Source organism: Hibiscus syriacus, unplaced genomic scaffold, assembly GCF_006381635.1.
Source record: "Hibiscus syriacus cultivar Baekdansim isolate YM2019G1 unplaced genomic scaffold, ASM638163v2 tig00110847_pilon, whole genome shotgun sequence".
In the NCBI taxonomy this organism is placed as follows: domain Eukaryota; kingdom Viridiplantae; phylum Streptophyta; class Magnoliopsida; order Malvales; family Malvaceae; genus Hibiscus; species Hibiscus syriacus.
In genome coordinates, this window is record NW_024062888.1 from 968,548 (window position 1) to 984,948 (window position 16,401).

General features: G+C 32.4%; 1 non-coding gene across 1 annotated transcript; it reads right to left on the minus strand.

The window, feature by feature from the left end:
- Positions 1-3,274: 3,274 nt before the first annotated feature.
- Positions 3,275-3,347, minus strand: TRNAK-CUU. The gene has a single exon. It is a non-coding gene; the product is annotated as a tRNA-Lys (tRNA).
- Between the last annotated feature and the right edge of the window lie 13,054 nt (positions 3,348-16,401).

Sequence of the window (16,401 nt, forward strand, 5' to 3'; positions counted from 1 at the left end):
ATTTTATATTTTAGATTTATTTTTTATTTTTTATTGATAATCTAATTCTACACTCTCTAAAATTTTATAATTCCAGACCACCTAAAATTTTTAATATAACTTCTTAAATATACACATCTAACATAAATTTTTATACTCGTCCCTACTTGTAGACTTAGGGGTTGTTTGTTTACTTCAGAATGATTAAGCGTTGAATGATTCAAATGTTGAATGATTCAGAGGCTCTGTATGAATTAGCTCTGAATGTGACATGTTGTTTGATAATGGCTCTGAATCATTCAGAATGTACTTATGTGCTGAATCATTCAGAATGTACTTCTGTGCTGAATCATTCAGCATTGTTTTGTTGAATCAGTCAGCACTGAATCATTCAGAGGTGCGAAACAAACGCGCTGAATGCTGAACGGTTCAACATTCAGCGCTGAATGCTGAACGGTTCAACATTTAGCGCTAAAGGATTCCATTAAGAGGCAAACAAACAACCCCTTAGAGTGAAGTAGCCAAATCAAAGTGGAAATATCACACCCATCATGGAATTACTTGCCATACCGACATATCCCATTGGCTTACAATTTTCTCACTAAATTTTCAACGACTTGACATAATTTCTCAATCAAAATTACCTACATTCAACAAATTAAATTTAACCTTTTATTTTATTTTTAATAATAATATAATCTTTTATAAATAAAACATAATCATATTTTATAACCATAATTCTTGAGACATATTATAACATCCCAAATAAAATTTAGAATATTCAACACTTTCATGTGTGTTACATTCAAATCGCCAAAGTGTTCTACAATTTAAAACTCCCCTTTTGTTCCTTGAAATGGTTTATTAAACAAATTAAAACAATAAAATTTTAAATTTTAACGTTAAATATGTTTTTTTACAAAACTTTGAGTCTCTTTATTTTAAAATATATAAGCCCAATTAGGATGGGTTCTATGCCCAAAACACCAAACTAGCCCCATCCTTACTAGTCTAAAACTCAACTAAAGCCCGATCCAATTATTTAAATTCTCATTAAAACAAAATCAAATTATTTACAAAATATTGAGCCAAACACCGTCAAGATTCAACATATGGATTATACTTCGATCCAAGATGATTAAAGTTTTACAATTTAATCTTTAACAAAATTCTGAGTCGTCACAACCCTTTTATCTTAATAAAAATTTCATTTTTGAAATTTGTCTTAATTAAATACGTGCGCATGCTGGAGTGTCATTTTGCTATTCCTCTTATGTAGTCTTTTACTAGACATGTCACCTAGTCAAAAAAATCGGTTCGAATCCTAATCGGTTTGGAGGGTCGGATGGTGTAATCGGTTTCAGTTTGAAAAAAAATCGGTTTTTTAAAAAAACCGGATATAAAAAAATCTGTCACAAAAACCCCCCAACGGATATATTAACGACTAATTTTTTAAACTTCAGACCGGATTTTTTTTGGGATAAAAACCGGTTTTTATCCCTTTTTTTCAAACCGGTTTTTAATCCGGTAAAAAAACCGATCGTCCAATTTTTTCCCAAACCGGTTATACTATCCGGTTTTTAAATATCCGATCAGATTTTAAAAAATGGTTTTTCCCAAATCTAATTTCAGATATTTTTTGCGCAAAATTCGATATTCGAATTTTTTGTGTACCTCTACCTTTTACTAACAATACTTTGCATATAAATTAGATATATAATTATACAAGTATATAAGTCGAACAAGTAATAAATTAATAAATAAAATTGTCTTCACAATTATTGATTGAATGATTGTAGTCTCGTGCCAAGATTATTTAACTCCTTTTTTTGATAAATTATACCAGTGATCACCTAATTATAACATCTTTTCATTTTGATCACAATTTTTGAAATTTTATTAATCAGATCACTTGACTATTTAAATGTATTTAACCAGGCCACTTGCCGTTAACATTTAGCGGAAGTGCTAACATGACAATTAATAAAATTGGTATAATTACATATTTGGTCACTGTTACTTATATATTCTATCAATTTGGTCTTAATTTTAATAAATTAAAATAAATTTAATCTTCGCATTAGATCGTATCATGTGCACTAATGTCAAATATAACGACATATGTCATCACCTGATTGGAAGATTTAATTTATTTTAATTTAATATATTTAGTTTCTATCAATCAGAAAATGGCACATGTACAAACTGATTAGTAGTGAGATTCCTGTCAGTAGTAACTGATGAGCAAACTATGAAACATTTTGTCCACAAAACAGAGAATAGATGGAAGCAAGGGCTGTAGTTCATGTTTATAAGCCAATAAAAAAAAATAGGAAAAGGGAATTTGATTTGATGAAGAAAATGATTGAGCTTCAAGGATAATCACTAGTTCCATATTTATGGAATACTTGCGAAATAACCCAATAAATTTTAAATTTACATAATAAAATTTATATATATATATATATATAGAGTAATTACAACTTTATAAATGTAAATATTGTTTTCATGTAAAAAAATACACCCATTATAAAAAGAAAAAAAAAGTTAAATTATTTCTTTTCAACTATTAATTTAAATATTCATGTCTCGTTCGACGTCGTTTTTCGCCCGGACGGGGGAAACTAGTACCTACTTAGGGGTTTTTCTTTGAAAAGATTTTGAAATATGAGGAGTCGTCACCAATCATTTTAAGGTGCAATTGAGACACCATAAAAACTGTGTGATTTTAATAAAACATTTTATTTTTATCAAAATATCAAGTTTTGGTGTCTAAAAAAATAAAAAAATAGGTTCGAGAGTCAGTTACGCGTGAGGAAGGATTACTGCCCCCAGAGTGCCAAATAATTGGTACCTAATTGATTACCCTATATTTAGAATTAAAATTTTGAGTTCGAACTTTATCTAATTTAAAAATCATTACGGATGCAAAGTGGAAAAGAATATTCGTTTATTAAAGCCAATAGCATTCGCTCCCTAGCATGAATGCGGGAGATCAACTATTGTGCCCAATAACCGGACAATGCCTTAATTTTAGAAATCATGATGTGGTCTTAAAAAGGATGTCAACCTATTTCAGGAATCACCAGTAGTTACCCCCTGAGCATGCTTGAGGAAATTTATTATTGACTCCCTAATAAGTGAGCATTGTCTTAGATCTTAAAAAAAAAAAAAAAATTAGCTGACCATATTCCCATATGTAATGGGGTGAGGGGGAGGTAAGGTAGTAGGCTGTCCCCAACGCCAGGTTGAGAGCAGCTTCCGTGAAAGACCTCCGGCAGTCAGAATTATGAATTGCCCACCGTGGGACTCGATCCCACGACCACAAGGTTAAGAGCCTTGCGCTCTACCAACTAAGCTGGACGGGCAATTCTTAGGTTTTAAAATAAGATGCAATTAAATAGTATGGGTACCGATACCATGACCGATACTGCAATCAAAATAGGTACCAAAATGCATAAATTGAAATTTCACATCGAATTCATAAATAAATAAAGATATCATAACTAATTAGTGACTAAAATGTAATAATATAAAATTCAATGACCAATTTCAAATAAATGGAAAAATAAAACAGTGACTAAATTAAAATAAAATAAAACATAATGATAAAAATGCAATAAATTAGAAAAGGGAGGTCCAATGACTAAAATGCAAAACACGTCATATATAGGGGGACCTGTAAGAGAATATGCCAAAATGTCGGTATCAAAACATTATGTTGAGTTAATCGATTGGATGAAATAGCCAAGAGGGGGGTGAATTGACAATTAAAATTGTGGTGGAAGCTTTGACAAAAAATAGAAATAATTTGCACAGCGATTCAGAGTTGTTCGACTTTCTTAACCAAAGTCTACGTCTACTACCTTAGCTATCCACACTAAGGATTTTCAACAAATTCACTAGTTTGTCTTTCTTTTAAGGACAAAGAGTAACCTTACAATTCCCTCAAGAATTATACCCCAAATTCTTGAGACACTCTCTTCTCAAAGAGAAAATTACAAACTTTGCAAACTTGCAGAAAAACCTCACAAGGTAAGATGTTTGCACAATTCTAGAACAAAGAAAGAATACTAAAAAATGAATACAATTGAGCACTAATTGTGTTCTTGAAAGAAAAACGAATATTGAATTAATTTTGGCTTGAATTGCTCAAACTTGATGTTTTAAGCTTTCTCTCTTGTTTATTTTCTCAATTCTTTACCACCAATGGCTTCAGACTTGTTTAAATACACCTCAGATCAATTCTTGACGTTGGGGATGATCATGGAGTCAATAGAGCCGTTTTAGTGTGAAATCTACTTGAAAAGTCTTCTGGGAACGTATGGGTATCGGTACTCCTTAACAGGGGTATCGATACTACTTGTATAAAATTCAAATATTTAGATTGTTGCAAAGCCAACGGTATCGATATTGGCCAAGGGGTATCGATACTACTATGTAAAGTAGTATCAGTACCGGTCATGGTATTGGTACCCATTTTGCATTTTGTTATTTCTTAGAGTAAAAAATAAAGAGGTAGTATCGGTACCATTGATCATGGTATCGGTACTACTATGTATAATGGTATTGATACTGTGTAGGATATCGATACCCGTTTTAGCTTCGATGTTTGGGGTATCGATACTGTTGAGGCAGTATTGGTACTACCCTATTGAAAACTCAATTTTGACTCGATTATGGTTCGAAATACTTTGTAAAAATTGTGTCAAAAATATTTAAAGTATAAATCTCAAATTTTCATTTAGTAAGGAGTAAAAATTGTTATTTGAAAAACTTGGAGTAATATTTGTAATATTCGAATAATTGAATCGAATACAATATTTAAATCGAATATAAAATCTTAAAATTACTTAACACTTTATTTGTTATATCGAAATATCAAAATGTTTTCAACAATCTCCCCCTTTTTTATATAACAAAACATTTTGGAAATTTTAAGTTTTCTTTTGAATTTTTTTTGAATAAGTTAATACTCCCCCTTACTATATTCTCCTCCTTTTTGTTAAATCAAAAAGACTCTATAATTTGTAAACAAGATAGCCAATTAATATATGTAAATATAACTGTTAAGATCAAGCCAAGAGAAATATTAGTCATTAGTCCATATAATCAATATTCATAATCAATATGCAATAGGTATTGGTCATAAGATTTCTAATATGAACTATGCATAAGTGCAAAACTAAATTAAACATATTAAGTCCAAAAATTCCAATAATTCAAAATCAAACATTCACAACACAAAATATCCAAACAACCAAATATCCAAATATGTTAAACAACCAACTCCATCAAAATGTGAAAACAATGCATAGTTCTAAGACATAGTTTAAACAAAGAAAACTAGCAAGATAAGGTCAATCATCTATCGGAGGATCGGGAGGAGAAAGATGTGCTCGTATCGCAGCCACATCTCGTGCAAGATTATCGGTCCTAGCATTAAGTGCTTGATTTTCCCATTGTTACTCTAGATGTTGAGCAGTGAGTTGGGACTCTAGGGATGCAAAGCTCAAGTCAAATGTCTCCATGAATGATCAAAAATATGAAGGCATCAGACTCTCTTGCCTGGCTGGCTCATCATCAGTCTGGTTTACGGGATTGTCAATATCCCGTAAAAGATCTTCAAGCTCTTGAGCCATAGCCGGAGCCAGAGCAGCTCGTGAAGAACTAGTTGTAACATCCCAAAATCAGGGTTAGTGACTAAAATGAGAGTTTTTGAAAGTTTATGATCAATTTAGGAAAATTGATAAATTCAAGGACATAGATATGAATTTCTCACTGTTGGATTAAATAGCAAATATAAAGGGAGTGAAGGATATTATAGTCTCTAAAAGATATTTTTATCTCTTTTAATAGGAGATATATACGTGAATATTGGGGCAAATTCCAGAACATTTTTCTTGCCTTCTTCTTCTTCTTTCATGTTAGCTCCAGCTCAAAGTTGAGTTTAATTTTAGATGTTTAATTCTTGGATTTTTAAGTTGGGTTTTATTCTTTGGGTGTTATATAAGCTTAAGGAAAGATTATATAAGCTTAAAACATCAAGAAGAGAGAAATAGAAAGGAAATTGTATTAAGGGTGTAGAAATAAATTGTTTGAATGAAGAGGTTTTTGAAGTTCTATTAATGAATTTGACTTGTCATTAGAAGGATTAATAAGCTTAAAGCATTATAAATGAATTTAGAAAACATGGAAAGTTTAGTAATATTCTTAAATTCAAGAGTTATGGTTAGTTATGAAAGATGATGAGGTGTTATAGAGATATGTGATGGTTTAAGTATTTATAGTTAAGTTTAAAAGCATGAAGAGAGCCAAATAATTAAATTTTAGGGTAAAGTGTTGGAATTTTTAGGGTTTAAAGAATATATTATGGGTTGGTAGTATCGGTACTAGTTGAGTGAGTATCGATACTACAAGGAAATTTATGAGGAATTTATGTATGGGGTATCGATACCTACATGAACAATATCGATACAATAAGGAGAGGAGTATCGATACCAATGTAGAAGGTATCGATACTAGGGAACATCGAAGCTAATTTTGGTATCGATACAGGGGTAGGGTATCAGTACCCTAGCATAGAAGTATCGGTACTGTGAGGGTAGTACCGATACTACTTAAGTTGGAAAATAGAAATTAGTGTTTTATGTAGTTTGCTTTGGTTTGAATATTATCGATTAATTCAAATTCTGATATTCATTAGATTATGTGAATTGAGTCTGTCAAAGTATGTGAATTGAGTCCAAGGTGAGTACATGATAATAAGTGTAAGTTATGCTATGGAATTAAGACTTATGATAAGTCTAATTCCAATACTAGGTTACATGAGTATGAGAATATAAGCATATAGGGATATGATGCTTAGATGAATATGAGTCCATGCATATATTTAGAGGTAAGTGCATTTCTATATGTGATAACATGTCTATATGAATACAAGAAATGTGACATGACATGTATGTGATAATAGAATATGAGACCTTACGAGAATGTTACATGAAATGTGACCATGTGATATGAATGTGTATATGTGACAAACATAAAAGGTAATGCCCATGTTATGTGTTATGAGAGCTAGGGGTATAATTGGCATGCCAAGAGTCGAGGGTTCTACGTGGTCCTTCGGAACATATAACTAATCCTTTGGAACATATATGCAGTACTTCGGTACACTTATTTGGTCAATTGGAATATGTATATTGTTCTTAAGGAGTGGTCCTTTCGGGACATATGTGATATATGGTCCTTCGGACATAGTGGTTATTCGGGATAAATTCTACGTAATCCTAGTAGGAATTATACGAGCTGTGGTGATAGCATATGTGCACAACCTCTATGTACTCGCATACCTTATGTTCTCAGAAGTATACATGGACTTTAAAGAGAATAAATAAATAAACTTGGCTTGATACTATGTGTGTTCTATTGTGAAATGATCTACTTGTTTTATGATGTGTATAGAAATGATAAGTACATGTGCATATGATAAAAGGAATTAATGATAATAATATAACTAATGTTTAGCATACTAATGATGATATATGTGCGTATATGAACATTGTGTTCTATGATATGTACATGCATTTGTTAAGTAGTTATAGTTCCATTAGTTATTTACATGTCTCATTAAGTCTATGACTTAGCGTGTGAGTGTTTCACACGTAGGATCTGAGAAGTTTCGCAAAGAAGATAAACAGAGGAGACAACATAATTTCTGTAAAGATCAGATCAAAAGAATTAACAGTAGGTTTCCTTGTTGTATTATATTATTGGCATGTATTTAAAGAATTTAATGGTAGAAGCTCTGAACCGTTTTGTAAACTTTTGAGTGATATATGTAAATTATTTTGGTATGCTTAAATTATATATGAATTTTCCTCTATTTTTATATAAAAAATGGTTTGAAAGGTTGATGTGACATCTCGAACTCGTATTTGGGTCGGATACGAGTTGGGGGTGTTACACTAGCACCGGGAGTTTTCTGCGTTGAGCGAAACCAAGTATCCTTGTCTCCACTCCACCCCGATTTTCATAAAGATTTGAGATTATTTGGGTGGTCAAAGGGATGGCTACGTCTAGGTCTACCTTAAGACCTTATTTGATAAACATGTTACTTAGTAGACAACCATAAACTAAGGTTTTAACTCGTTTTGAAGGAATATTGTTTACGGTTTCTACAAGTTCCCCAAAGATAATTTGAGGGAGATTTATTTTCTTATTATGTTAGATACAATGTATCCACCATAAGTCAAGAGCTCTAAACCTAGAGTATTACCTCCGGATGGTCTAAACCACCAAGAGATCATGAAGTGAAGAAAACGCTCGTGATAGTCTAGAACACTTGCACTCTTATTGACTTCATATTGGGATGGTACTAAATCTCTCTTATTATATAACCCTTGATTATCTAATCCAAAGGTTGCAGTTATGTAGTCCAAGTCTATGTTAATATATTGGCCCAAGAGATAGGACTGAATACTTACAGTGGTGGTTTGGGACTCGTTTTGTATGTATATGGAATTGGAATATAATATGTGTACAAGTTGTTGATAGACAATAGGTTTGAATTTAAATAAATTATCAAACTTCCAAGCTTGGAGGGTACGGGGATATTTAAATTTCATTTCTACCATGGCTTGTAAGGATGGGATACGCTCTTCCCTAATGTTGTATGACTCGAAATGGTTAACGCACCTAGTGTAGAGACCCCTATGGTTAGGTTCGTTAAAACATGAATTAAGAATGGTCATTTTCGGGTTCGTTTGGATTTGGATTTGGAGATGGGATAAGAGGTGGATTTTATGGTTGTTTTGATCGACTAAATGAGGACCTAGCTTGTTTAGACATGGTTTAAATCGGAATAGGAATGGGATACTTACAATTAAACAATATATGTATGTAATACAATTAATCGCAAAACTCAATATGAGTCCTCAATATTTAAGGTTCTCTAACACTAGTGTCTAATGGGCAAGTTTGAAAACTATTTTGAAAAATAAGTTTGAAAAATAATAGTATGTATAGTTTTCATGAAAACAATATAATTAAATCAAAAACATTTTTTTATTTCTAAATTTCTGAAAATTTCAAGAAAATGTGTTTTTGATAAAATTACTTGTAGAATCTAGTGTAAAACTATAATCTATGAAATGCTCGATCACTGATTTGAACTAAAACTAACTAGAAATAGTTCTATGCTAAAAAAATCAATGAAACAGTGGTTTAGAAGAATTACCTTTTAAAATTCGAGATTGAGTGGAATGTATTGTTGTTTGCACGATTTTAATGATACTAGCATGATTTGGAGTTGAAAACTGTTGAATTCTGACTTGAATCGATGTAATGAGGTAATATGGAGTTTTTGTGGTTTAAGAGGGTGAACAACATGAGAGTTTTGATTTTAGGGTTTTGGAAAATGATGTTATTTTTAGGGATTTATAACCTAAACTCGACAGGTAGTATCGATACTCCTCGAGGAGTATCGGTACTTCAAGGAGTTTTCACATAGTATCGATATAAGGGTATTGATACCTGTTGAAGCAGTATCGGTACTGTTAAGAATAGTATCGATACCTATTGAAGCAATATCGATACTATGCTAGTAGTATCAATACCTAGCAAGAGTAGTATCGATACCTAGCAAGAGTAGTATCGGTATTGGGTGACCAGTACCGATACCAAGTGCACAAAATAACCAAAAATCTGCATTTAAACACTTTTCATGCAAAATTAATCAACCCTGGTGGTATTAACAACTCATATTACGAAAATTAAATATGTTCAATCAAACAAATCACACTTCAGCCTAATTTGAACATATTATTAATTTTCACTAAAGATCATAAACTCCCCCTAACTATTAGTATAGAAGGCATTCAAAAATGTTATTTTTACATGCATTTTTCCTTAATCATTAAAAGTGCTAAAATTATTTTAAACAAAAAATCAAGGTAGGTTGGTTAAACCTAATTCTCTCATAAGTGTCCAAAATCTTTCTTTATCCAAAGAGTTTGTAAAAATATCGGCTAATTGATGCAAAATATCTACAAATTCTAGAATTACATCTCCCTTTATGATATAATTTATAATGAAATGATGTCTAATTTCAATGTGTTTAGTTATAGAGTGTTGGATGGGATTTTTAGTGAAACAAATAGCACTAGTATTGTCACACTTGATAGGAATGGTACCTACTTCAATTCCATAGTCTAAAAGTTGTTGTTTCATCCATAAAACATTTGCACAACAACTACCGGCTGAAATGTATTCCGCTTCAGTGGTAGATAATGCAACACTATTTTGTTTCTTTGAAAACCAAGAAATTAGCATATTTCCTAGGAATTGACAAGTATCGAAGGTACTTTTCCTAACTATTTTGCATCCTCCATAATCTACATCCGAGAAGGCATGCAAGCTAAAGCTAGAGTCTCTAGGATACCGAAGTCCTATACTAGGAGTGTCCTTAAGGTATCTAAAGATTCTCTTAATGGCTTGTAGATGTGATTCCTTAGGGCATGATTGAAATCTAGCACATAAGCAAACACTAAACACAATGTCCGATCTACTTGCGGATAGATAAAGTAAAGAGCTAATCATAGACCTATAAAGTTTAACATCATCACATTTATCTCCTTCATCTTTGTCAAGCTTTGTAGATGAACTCATAGGATTGGCTTGGGGTTTCACATTATCCAATCCAAACTTTTTGAGCATATCTTGAATGTAGTTTGCTTGATTAATGAAGATGTCATCTTTCCTTTGCATGATTTGGAGCCCCAAGAAAACTGAAAGCTCCACCATAATGCTCATCTCAAATTCACCTTGCATTAGCTTTGAAAATTCTTGGCAAAGAGCATCATTAGTAAAACCAAATATTATATCATCAACATAAATTTGAACTATTAATAAATCTTTACCTTTTCGTTTAAAAACAATGTAGTGTTAACCTTTCCTTTTGAAAACCCTTTTTCAATTAAAAAATTTGACAATCTTTCATACCAAGCTCTAGGAGCTTGTTTTAAACCATATAGCGCTTTTTTCAATTTAAAAACATGATTAGGAAATTTTGAATCTTCAAAACCAGGAGATTGTTTCACATACACTTCTTCTTTTATAAAAATGTTTAAAAATGCATTTTTAGCATCCATTTGATATAATTTAAATTCATTGAAACATGCAAATGCCAACAACATTCTAATTGCTTCCATCCTAGCTATGGGAGAATATGTTTCATAAAAATCTATTCCTTCCTCTTGAGTATACCCTTGAGCAACAAGTCTATCCTTGTTTCTCATTATATTACCACTTTCATCTAGCTTATTCCTAAACACCCATTTAGTACCTATAGTAGATTTATTACTAAGCCTTTCAACTAATGTCCATACATTACTTCTCTCAAATTGATTTAACTCTTCTTGCATAGCCATAATTCAATTTTCATTGGTTAATGCTTCTTTAGCATTTTTAGGCTCTATGCATGAGATAAATGCAACATAATTACAAATATAGAGAAGATCGAGTAGTTACCCCTTTGGATGGATCACCTAAAATCTAACCATCCTTGACATAGTTGTACTTTCTTGGGTATGTGACTTACTTTTCTTCAATGGTTAGATTCTTGAAGGCATCTTGAGTTTCCTCATCCTTCACTTCTTCCTTTGATGATGATTCTCCCACGTCATTTGCATTTATTATACCTACGTCATCATCAACACAAGAATCCTTCCTCGGAAGGGGATTATCATCAAAAACAACATGAATAGACTCTTCTACTACTAAAGTTCTTTTATTAAATACACGATAAGCTTTAGAATTTAAGGAATAACCCAGAAAAATTCCTTCATCACTTTTAGTATCGAATTTGCCAAGATTGTCTTTACCGTTGTTTAAAACAAAACATTTACATCCAAAAGGATGAAAATAACTAATGTTAGGCTTTTATTTTTGAAAAATTCTTATGGAGTTTTCTTTAAAATAGGCCTAATCATTACTCGATTAATAACATAACAAGCGGTATTAGTGGCTTCCGCCAAATTGTTTTCACAAAGCATGGTTCTAGCCATTTCCTCTAAAGCTCGATTTTTCCTCTCAATAACTCCATTTTGTTGAGGGGTTCTAGGTGCTGAAAAGTTATGCCTAATCCAATTTGAATTACAAAAATCGGTAAATCCAAGATTTTCAAATTCAGTACCATGATCACTCCTAACACTTGAAATAGAGTAACCTTTTTCATTTTGGATTACTTTTGGAAAAGTGATAAAACTTTCTAATGCTTCATCTTTAGCACTTAAAATAGAACCCAAGTAAATCTAGAATAGTCATATACCAATACAAAAGTATATTGTTTTCCACCCAAACTAGTAGTTCTAATTGGCCCAAAATGATCTATGTGGATCAATTGTAATACTCTACTAGTTGATACATCATTAATGGATTTAAAGGAAACTTTCTTATGTTTTCCTTTTGCATATGCATCACAGATTTTATCAAGATTAAATTATAGTTTTGGTAAGTCTCTTACTAAATTGCCTTAATTTAGTCTTTGCAAAACACTTATGCTTGTATGTCCTAGTCTCCTATGCCATAACCAACTATCATAATCATAATTGGCAACTAGGCATAAGTTAGGCATATCAATTGAATCTAAATGCACCATATAAATGTTTTCTATACTATGACCAATAAGCATACTCATATTTGATGCAATGTCAACAACTTTACAACCGTTTGTTTCAAATATGACATTGTATCCTTTATCACACAATTAGACTAATACTTAATATATTATGTTTGAATCCATTCACATATAACACATTTTCTATTTGTATAGAATAGGTATTACCTATAGTACCTATACCGTCAATGTAATCTTTTGAGTTGTCACCAAAGGTTACTACTCCTCCATTTTTGTCGTTAAGCTCTGTAAATCGGCTCTTGTCTCCGATCATGTGTCTCAAGCATCCACTATCAAGGTACCATGAATTTGAGCTTGAATTTTATGCCTTGAAGCAATGCTCATTTTCCTACAAACATAGATTAATTTTTTTTTATTTTTGGTACCCAAATTCTTTTGGGTCCATAATCATTAGTCCCTAAAAGCCTTATCCCCTTGGATATCCATTTGTTTAGGATATCCTTATCTTTAGTAGTATTGAGTCCTTTAGAAACCCATATATTTCTAATGATTTTACCATTTGAGTTTGTTTGAGGACCTCTATGATTGTAAGTTTTAAAGTTCTTTCTAATATAGTTGGATTTTGAACTTTCTCCTTGTTCAAAATGTTTTGATCCAATTTTATTGAAAGAAGTTTTAAGATCATCAATTTCCTTTTAATGATCATCATAAACTCTAGAATGTAAGTTTTGCATATCATAATTTTTATTTTCAAAATCTTCTAATTTGACTTGCAAATTTTTAATCTTACTTTCTAGTTCATTGTTGGTCTTGGATATGAGATCTTTTTCATTTTTCAATTTTGAAATATATCTCTTGTATTTTGAAAATAACTTTTTATAATCCGAAGACAACCCATAATATTCCTCTAATAACTCATCAAATGAATAATCTTCTAAATTGGATGAGTTAGAGGTTACCTAAGAATCCTCCTCAATGGACATTAAGCACAAGTTTACTACTTCTTGTTCCTCTTCATCGAATGATTCGTCATCGCTCCAAGTAGCCACGTGTGCTTTATGCTTCTTCTTTGAAAGAACCTTATTTTTAAATTGTGAGCAATCGTATTTAACATGCCCAGACTTTTTGCACTCATAGCAAATAATAGGGTCTTTTTCCTTGGACTCATTTTTGAAGCCTTCATTTCGTTGGAATTTTCTTCCTCTATTTGGCTTCATTAATTTTCTGAGTCTTCTGGAAAGCAAATCCATTTCTTCATCCTCGTTATATCAGAGTCACTCTCATCTTTGGTGGATTTAAGAGTAATACCAATGTTATTCTTTTTCTCCATCTCCTTCTTTGTATCTTCCTTCTTCTCATGATCCACCTCATCTTGAATCATCATTTCATGAGTGAGGAGAAAACCAATGAGCTCATCGAGATTTAAAGACTTTAGGTCTTTAGCTTCGATAATTACAGTCTTCTTCGATTGCAAAGCTATTAGAAGAGAATAAATTATCTTTCTCACAAGTTTCTCGTTAGGGGTTATTTCTCCAAATGCCTTGAGACCATTGACAGTCACCGAGAATCTATCTATCATAGCTTTGATATCTTTATCTGGTTTCATCGTGAAATTTTCATAGCTATGAGTAAGAAGACTAATTTTGGTTTCTTTTACCCGTCGGTTCCTTCATGTGTGATTTAAAGTTTATCTCATATCTCATTGGTGACTGAACAAGATGATATTCTCCCGTATTCACCTGGTCCAAATGCACAAAATAAAATATGGATTGCTTTTGAGTTGTGCTAGAATATTCTCGTCTTTTTTTCACTCCATATTTCTGGTTCTGTTTATGGTTCAGAGTATCATCTCATCATGATTTTCCATGCTCTCATGTCACTAGCTTGAATGAAGAACTTCATCCTATTCTTCCAATAGGCATAGTTAGCTCCATTGAAGAAATGAGGCTTGTTGACAGGCTGAGAATCAAGAACAAAGTCGAAGTTTGATATAAAGGCCGTTGATGACTTGAATATCGATTGAACTCTTCCCAGATCTTCTAAAGAGGTGGTAAGACCTTCAAATGAGACAAACTCTGATACCAATTGTTGAGTTAATCGATTGGATGAAATAGCCAAGAGGGGGTGAATTGCCAATTAAAATTTTGGTGGAAGCTTTGACAGAAAATAAAAAAATCTGATTTAGAGTGGTTCGACTTTCTCAACCAAAGTCTACATCCACTACCTTAGCTATCCACACTAAGGATTTTCTACAAATTCAATAATTTGTCTTTCTTTTGAGGATAAAGGGTAACCTTACAACTCCCTCAAGAATTATACTCAAATTCTTGAGACACTCTTTTCTCAAAGAGAAAATTACAAACTTTGTAAACTTACAGAAAAACCTCACAAGGTAAAATGTTTGCACAATTATAGAACAAAGAAAGAACACTAAAAATGAATACAATTGAGCACAAATTGTGTTCTTGAAAGAAAAATGAATATCAAATGGACTTTGGCTTGAATTGCTCAAACTTGATGTTTTAAGCTTTCTCTCTTGTTTCTTTTCTCAATTCTTTATCACTAATGGCTTCAAGACTTGTTTAAATACATCTCGGATCAATTCTAGACGTTGGGGATGATCATGGAGTCAATAGAGTCGTTGTAGTGTGAAATCCACTTGAAAGGTCTACTGGGAGCGTATGGGTATCGGTACTCCTTCAAAGAGGTATCGATACTACATGTATAAAATTCAAATATTTCGACCGTTGCAAAGCCAACGGTATCGATACTGGCCAGGAGGTATCGATACTACTATGTAAAGTAGTATCGGTACCGGTCATGGTATCGGTACCCATTTTGCAATTATTTATTTCTCAGAGTCAAAAATAAAGAGGTAGTATCGGTACCATTGATTACGGTATCGGTACTACTATTTATAATGGTATCGATAACCTGTAGGGTATCTGTACCCGTTTTAGCTTCGATGTTTGGGGGTATCGATACTGTTGAGGCAGTATCGGTACTACCCTATTGAAAACTCAATTTTGACTCTACTATGGTTCAAAATACTTTGCAAAAATTGTGTCAAAATATTTAAAGAATAAATCACAATTTTTCATTTAGTAAGGAGTAAAAATTGATATTTGAAACACTTGGAGTAATATTTATAATATTCAAATAATTGAATCGAATATAAATCTTAAAATTACTTAACATTTTATTTGTTATATCGAAATATCAAAATGTTTTCAACACATTAAAAAGGTAAAATAAAAAAATAGGACAAAATATTTAAAAATAAGTGAAATAAGCTGAAATTAGGACCAAATTGCACATGGGAGGAACTTGGGAGGACCGCTGAAGAGATTAGACCATTCAGGTCTAAAACACGCATGGGTGGCCAAAACGGCGTCGTCTGTTGTGGGTAAAAATACCCTCTATCCATATTTTTTCACTTTTCTTTCATTTTTTATTTCCCCCTTTTTAGAGAGAGAAACTCTTTCTTCTCTCTAAATCCCGACAACCCACCGATAGTCTTAGCAACCTTGTCACCGCCCAATCGTTACCGCACCGGCCACCGTCATCAATGGTTGTTAGCCACCAAACTTCACGGGTCGACTCACCTCATCGTGTGGAGCAATAATCTGGCGTCCTTTTTGGGAAACACAACCCGCTTCGCCGTGGAAAAGGCCAAAAACCCATCGGCTTCCGACGCTTCCGCTATTGGATCATACTGGCTTTGAGATATATTACTTTTAAACCTTCCCACCATTCGGATTAAATGATGGAGGCCTCCAAAATTG